This window comes from Meleagris gallopavo, chromosome 7 (genome assembly GCF_000146605.3).
Source record: "Meleagris gallopavo isolate NT-WF06-2002-E0010 breed Aviagen turkey brand Nicholas breeding stock chromosome 7, Turkey_5.1, whole genome shotgun sequence".
In the NCBI taxonomy this organism is placed as follows: domain Eukaryota; kingdom Metazoa; phylum Chordata; class Aves; order Galliformes; family Phasianidae; genus Meleagris; species Meleagris gallopavo.
In genome coordinates this window covers 22337699-22343720 of record NC_015017.2, presented here as the reverse complement: position 1 = coordinate 22343720, position 6022 = coordinate 22337699, and the positions used below count along the sequence as shown (strand labels likewise).

At 38.2% G+C, this 6022-nt stretch overlaps 1 long non-coding RNA gene across 2 annotated transcripts; it reads right to left on the bottom strand.

Moving 5' to 3' along the window:
• Positions 1–628: 628 nt before the first annotated feature.
• On the bottom strand, positions 629–6016 carry LOC104911732. 2 transcript variants are annotated; one of them, XR_004160333.1, is made up of 3 exons: positions 5932–6016; positions 5333–5457; positions 629–880 (listed from the first exon to the last, which is right to left on the bottom strand). It is a non-coding gene; the product is annotated as an uncharacterized LOC104911732 (long non-coding RNA). The 2 variants fall into 2 exon arrangements; XR_002116745.2 differs by lacking the exon at positions 629–880 and adding an exon at positions 4203–4524.
• Positions 6017–6022: the final 6 nt, after the last annotated feature.

The window sequence follows — 6022 nt, the reverse complement described above, 5'->3', positions numbered from 1 at the left end:
AGGTTTTAAGTTTCATGTTCTAAAATACGGTCATCTTGTTTATGGTTGTTCTGCCTAGTGAATGGCTTACATGCTAATTTTTAACAGTTTCACAAAAAAAATCTTGTTATACTCCTGTTTTTAAAAAAAATAGAATTAAATTTGTCAGAACTGCAGCTGAACTCTCAATATGTAGTACTTTGGGGGAGAAAGCAACCTTTTATAAAGAACTGGCAATATTACAGCATTCTTAATGCTTGTGTCATGTAAACACAACTTTTTTATAAAGCACTTGATAACTTCATTTGAGTTGTATTGTTCAGGTGCAGTATAATTCTAAATTCTCAGTATCTTCCACTATTAACAGTGGTTCTGCATCTTAGAGCTATTTCCTGACTAACTGTTGCAGAAATACAGAAAAATTCTGAAATGAGTTTTCAGCTTGCCAGATAATTGGTAATACAGAAACTGTAGACCTTTAACAGAAGAGGTTTCCTAATTAAACTATGTTAGTGGTTTTTTGGGTTTGTTTTTTTTATTTTATTTTTTAAAGGACTAGAGTCTTCTTAAAGACTTAGACACTGAAATGGAATAAGATCAGTAAAATACTGTACTCTTCATTGTTCCTTATGTTCAAATTACTGTTTATTTAATTGCTTAGAAAAAGCAGAGAGAACTTGCCAAGATGAGAAGGTGCTTAAGACCAGAGGAGTTGACAAATCAGTTGAACCAAATAGACCTAAACATGCAACATGAACAGTTAGAAGAGAGCTTCCAACAACTTGTTTCAGATTACCGAAGAGTCCTAGAACGACTTGCGCAAGCATGAGGATTTGACCTGTACAGGAAACTTGCAGATTTCTACACAGTGTTTTGAAGCACATCCTTAATTGCCACTTAACTGACAAAAAAAAAAAAACCAAACCTTGTGACGTTTTAATCACATTAAGGGTGAATTGTGTTTCTGTGCATTTTGAATATTTTCTATTTTAGTGTTGTAGATTTAAAATGTTCTTCAAGTTTGGGAGCACTTACTGCTGAAATAAACTGTAGATTCTCAGATACAATAACATGTAAATTGTTTGAATTTTTTAACCTTTCTGTTTTGCCTCAGGGCTTAATAGATAACTGAATAGCAAGTTAGTACATGAATGTATATATTTATATTGCAACTGTCTAAATTTTTCCTAACTTCATCCTCCTCAGACTGTTTCACCCGGGTCCTACAATAATACTGTTTAAGCCTGGGCATTCTTCAGCCACATGAACAAGTTACAAGACTAGTTCTTTGGCCTGACTGGCATGCATCTGGAGTACAGGCTTCTTACCTGTTCTGAGAAGTGGATCCTGCTGCCACTAGCTATTAGGACCTGACCTACTTCAGATTCTACAGGGGGTAGTCTTAGACATATTTTTTTTACCACCCCTCCCCCCCCATGAATCCACAGGTTCATGATTTAAGAAAAAATAGTTTGCAATTGGAGAAGCAAACAAGGCTTTCTATTGATTCCAAAAGCACTTTCCTTAGCTAATGTAAGAAACTTACAAATCTGTAGGAAGCAAGTGCTTTTATATAGTTCCTTTACTTCTGAATTTAAATATATTCTTTTTAGAATTTTCACTCTTCTGCCTAGAATATCTTATCTGATGATATGTGGTTCATCTACTGTAGCCTCAGAAAATATTATAGTCATTAATCATAGAATCATAGAATGGTTGGGGTTGGAAGGGACCTTTAAGATCACCTAGTTTCAACCCTCCTGCTATAGGCAGGGACATCTCCCTCCAGACCAGGTTGCTTAAGGCCTCGTTGTATTAATTTTACATTGCTAGTCCTTCCTTCAACAACCAGAAAGATTTCAATCAAACCACAAGTTCTATTAAAATGTTTCACTTACAAAAGGCTATAAGCCACAAAGTTGGAAGTATTTGAAACTCTGACACTAGAAGGTCAGTGCAACTACTTGAAATGGAAGGCTATTATACAAAACAGGACAGATGCAAGCCCCACTCATGCAAGACATACTAGCTGCCACCATATTGGCTTATATCTCTGGAGGGAAAATCATAGGAATGGGCTGGCCTCCCCATCACTCAAATCTTCCTACAGCTTAAAAAGATAAACAATACATATACCAGTACTCAAACTACAGTTTACCATGTTCTTTGTTCCTTGAGCTAAAGCCTGCAGAAATGGGCTTTGCCAGAAATGAGACTATAGATGCTGTATGAGCCTCCTTTTAGACCTACAAACGTGTGAAAAGGATCATCGATGTAACAATTCCTGGATTTCCGCATTCAAAATAGTCTTGTTTCTCGAGTCTAGAGAAACAAAGAAAACAAAAAAATCTCCTTTCATTCTTCAAAGTTCACTGCAAATACAAGAACTGCATCCAAACTGAAGGAAATTCAGGTAATAACAAATGAAGGCAGGGCCTTGGGAATAGCGTTTCAGAGTTCCCTTTTACCACTGCAAAAGATCTTTGTACCAGGAGCAGAATCATACGCTGTTGTCTTTCTTTAGTAGATAAAGAGCATGCAGTAGTGAAAACATTCCTCAGATACAGAGTATGTGCTCCATTTAAGACCTCTTCACATTTTGAGCAGAAGAGATCAAACAAAAGAAATCTAGATCAACTGGGAAGAGCTTGTTATCCAGGGTTGATTTTTTTGTTTCTTTATTTCTAAATGGTATGACAATAAGGGAGGTGCTCCATGTTCAATATCTGCTATGTTTAGATGCTTTTCTTCCAGTTATCCTCAAAACTGTATGGTGTTCATGTTTTTGAGACTTTCATAGTTTCATGGAAAAGATAAAATCTTCATTTTGAATGAGTTTAATGTGATAGGGACTGTGAACACGTCATTGTGCATTCCTTAAAGCTGTAAGAATTTGGTAGAGTTTTGCACTTACATGCTTGCTGTTCATTAACAAAGGTGATGTATATTGAGTTCCAAGAATTTCAGGTATCGCTGGAAGGCACAACTGTATCAGTCTGCCTCACTGCACTTATAAACTCTCCTAACTTTACCTATCTTCTCTAGAACACATTTCAGCAAGATTACCCAAGGCAAGCTAACTTCCCCTTCCCTGCTGAACTACTGCATTTTGCAGGTTCAGCACCATGGAACAGATAAACACCAGTGCTGAAAAAACAACACCTACTTGTGATTAGTACAGCACCCAAAAAACCACCAGCTTGGCCAGCAAAAACTGCTGTGAACTAAATAATCTTCTAAGACAGTCTCAAAGTCTAAACAGTTTGAGCCTAAACCCAGGAGTATCCAATCGCTATGCTTAAACTAGAAGCATATTTCTATATTGCTCCAGGTAAGAGTTAACGTATTAATAGCAATAAAACATCTTTATTGTTTCATAGCCTGTCATAGACTGCTTTCACTCTTACGTTTTAAAGCATAGCTTTGTGTCTTCCTTCCCACAACTTTTGCTTGTTACTGTCAGCCTGTATACCATGCTGGTGGAAAAAAACATGGAGATTCTACATTTAGAATGTATCAACGCTGACAGCATGGAGATATGTAAGTCAGACAGAATCTGCTAGCTGTCTGTGAAGAGGGGAACAGAGATATGCTTAAAGGAGCTTGGCTGAAAGGTGATGTCTCCAGAGCTGCGTCTCAACACAAAGCAGAGGACAACTCAGATCACCACTGGTCATCTTCAACATTTCAGAGGATTTGCCAAACATGAACAAAAGACAGTTACATACATCTGGTTCTGTTTGATAACAGAACTTGAAAATAGCAGTGAGTGACTCTTTGGGCATACTGTGTTAGGATATAGAGTATCTCTCTTTTGCTGAGATAGTCATCTTTCTTTTGTTAATACAAATTTCCTAACAAACTAAATCTGCTACTTATATTAGAGAAAGGAGAAAATCCTAACCTAAGCACAAATTAAAGAGTACTGAATAATGACTGTTAAGATTTCGGATTAATCTAGAGATTATAAACATTACAGAACAGTTGTTCTCTTGGAACATAAAACAGTTCCCCTCTTGGTTTCTGATCTGCAAAAGGAATTGGGAAATCTAACTGCTAATGTGTATCTACAGGTATTTGGGAAATAACCTGCTACTTAAGGACAATCTAATTACAAAGCTGTCAACAGTGTCATTCTAATATTGTCTCCAGTTCTCACATTTTCTTATGCCATCAACAAGTTTTAAGGCCGTTACAATATGAAATTATGGTCTTATAGCAACAGACAAAAGCCAAATGTTTATTTTCTTTCTCAGCGGCATTCGATTTCGCTGAATAGGAAATATTTATTGACTTGAGGAAAATAAGTCAATAGGTTTACCTAGACCATTTTGCTTCTCTCTTCTAGCAACACCTCAAAAAAAAAAGATAGCGAACCGCTCCCAGTCTGTGACTACTTTCATGTGAGATATGCTACTCTCTGCAGGCACAGAGAAGTACACCCATTCCAGCAATGTGTAGTTACGTATGCCAAACAGTGACAGCATGTGACTGCTTTACACTGAACTTCATTCTCATAGAACCAGCAGTTGAGTATCTGCAGTCCTAAAAATAACAAATAACAAAAAATAACATAAAATGGTGTCTGATGAAGTTCAAACTTGTGAAAGACAATACTGCATTGTACAACTAGGATCAGTGCAAAGATATGAACATCTAATCTGCAGAGCAGACATGAGTAAGTATCTCACCAGTGAGTAGCTGGTAATGATGCTCACGAGGTGCAACTATGCAGCTTAGCAATGCTATTTCTTGATTTATTTCTAGCTATATTTTTCTTCTATTAAAATCCTGTCACACTGCTCTCACATTAAACATGTCACTTGGTGGAGAATGTGGCTGTAATGAAGTTAATCATTTCATTTTTGGAGGCAACATAAGATAATGTATTGATCTTTAAACTGCTCCATGGTCTGGATACAAGCTGTATGATAGGCCACCTACCATGCTGTAGCAGCTGATTAACTGATGCGCTTTGCTCATGACATACATCTAGGAGCACTGAAGAGAATGCAGCACCCTTTTTGTGATCAGAGAACTCCTGGAGTTTGCTCCTTAAAGGCAGGAATCCTTACAGTCTGATTTTTACGCTCATCCATTTCTCAGGCTTTTTCTTGAGTAAATAATGCAGGTAAATAACATCACTATTCCTATTTGAGTGGGGCTTTAAGTCTATTCTTGTTAGCTACATTGTAAAATTTGCAGATGCGAATTTAAAAATTACCCATGGCTACAACAGGAGATAAAGAACTCTAGAGACAAACAGCCTCATTCTCCTTTCAGAATGTCACTGACCCCTCTGGGTACCACGTGTATGTACACGCATGTGGGTGTGTACAGGAAGGATACTCACACTGCTTGTACATTTCAGCTCCTTGCAATTATTGCCCTGGCACTTTCTGTTCATTTGAGTCCTTTCATTCTGACGCTTGCCTGTGGCTGTGTGATTTATGTCCCACAACGCTGTTTCTCAAACATCTGTGGAGCCACAAAAACATAATTTCTAAGCAACAGAGAATGCTTATAAATAAATAAATAAATAAAAGCCAAACCCAAGCACAAAAGTAGTGGGGAAAAAATGAAATTTGCAAGCAGACGTTAGAAATTCAGCTCGGTTTTTATCGGAGTGCAATGAAGCCAGCCGCACTACCCCTGCACAGGGCGGCTCTGGGTACTTCTGTAGGCGTGGTGACGCCCCACCAGCGCTCGCAGAAAGCTCAGTTCCACAGCGAGCTTTGCTCTTCCTGATCTTTATTGAACAGGCCAAATTTGGCTGCGCATTGGAAATAACAAGAAATACGCGAGTTTGAAGTTCAAGCCCCCAATCTTCAGATTCTACAGAGACCCTAAAAACAAGTAAACAGTAAAAGCTCAGAAAGTTCAGAAAGAGCCACTCATAACTTTCTTCATAGCGGAGTAAAAAACTACCAATTTCAAAAAGCGCTAGAATACCAGGCGGCGTAACTCCGGCACTTGCAGAACAACGCTGCAGCGCTCCCGAGCCCGTCCCGCCGCGACGAGCGCCGTCTCCCAGCCGCGCCTC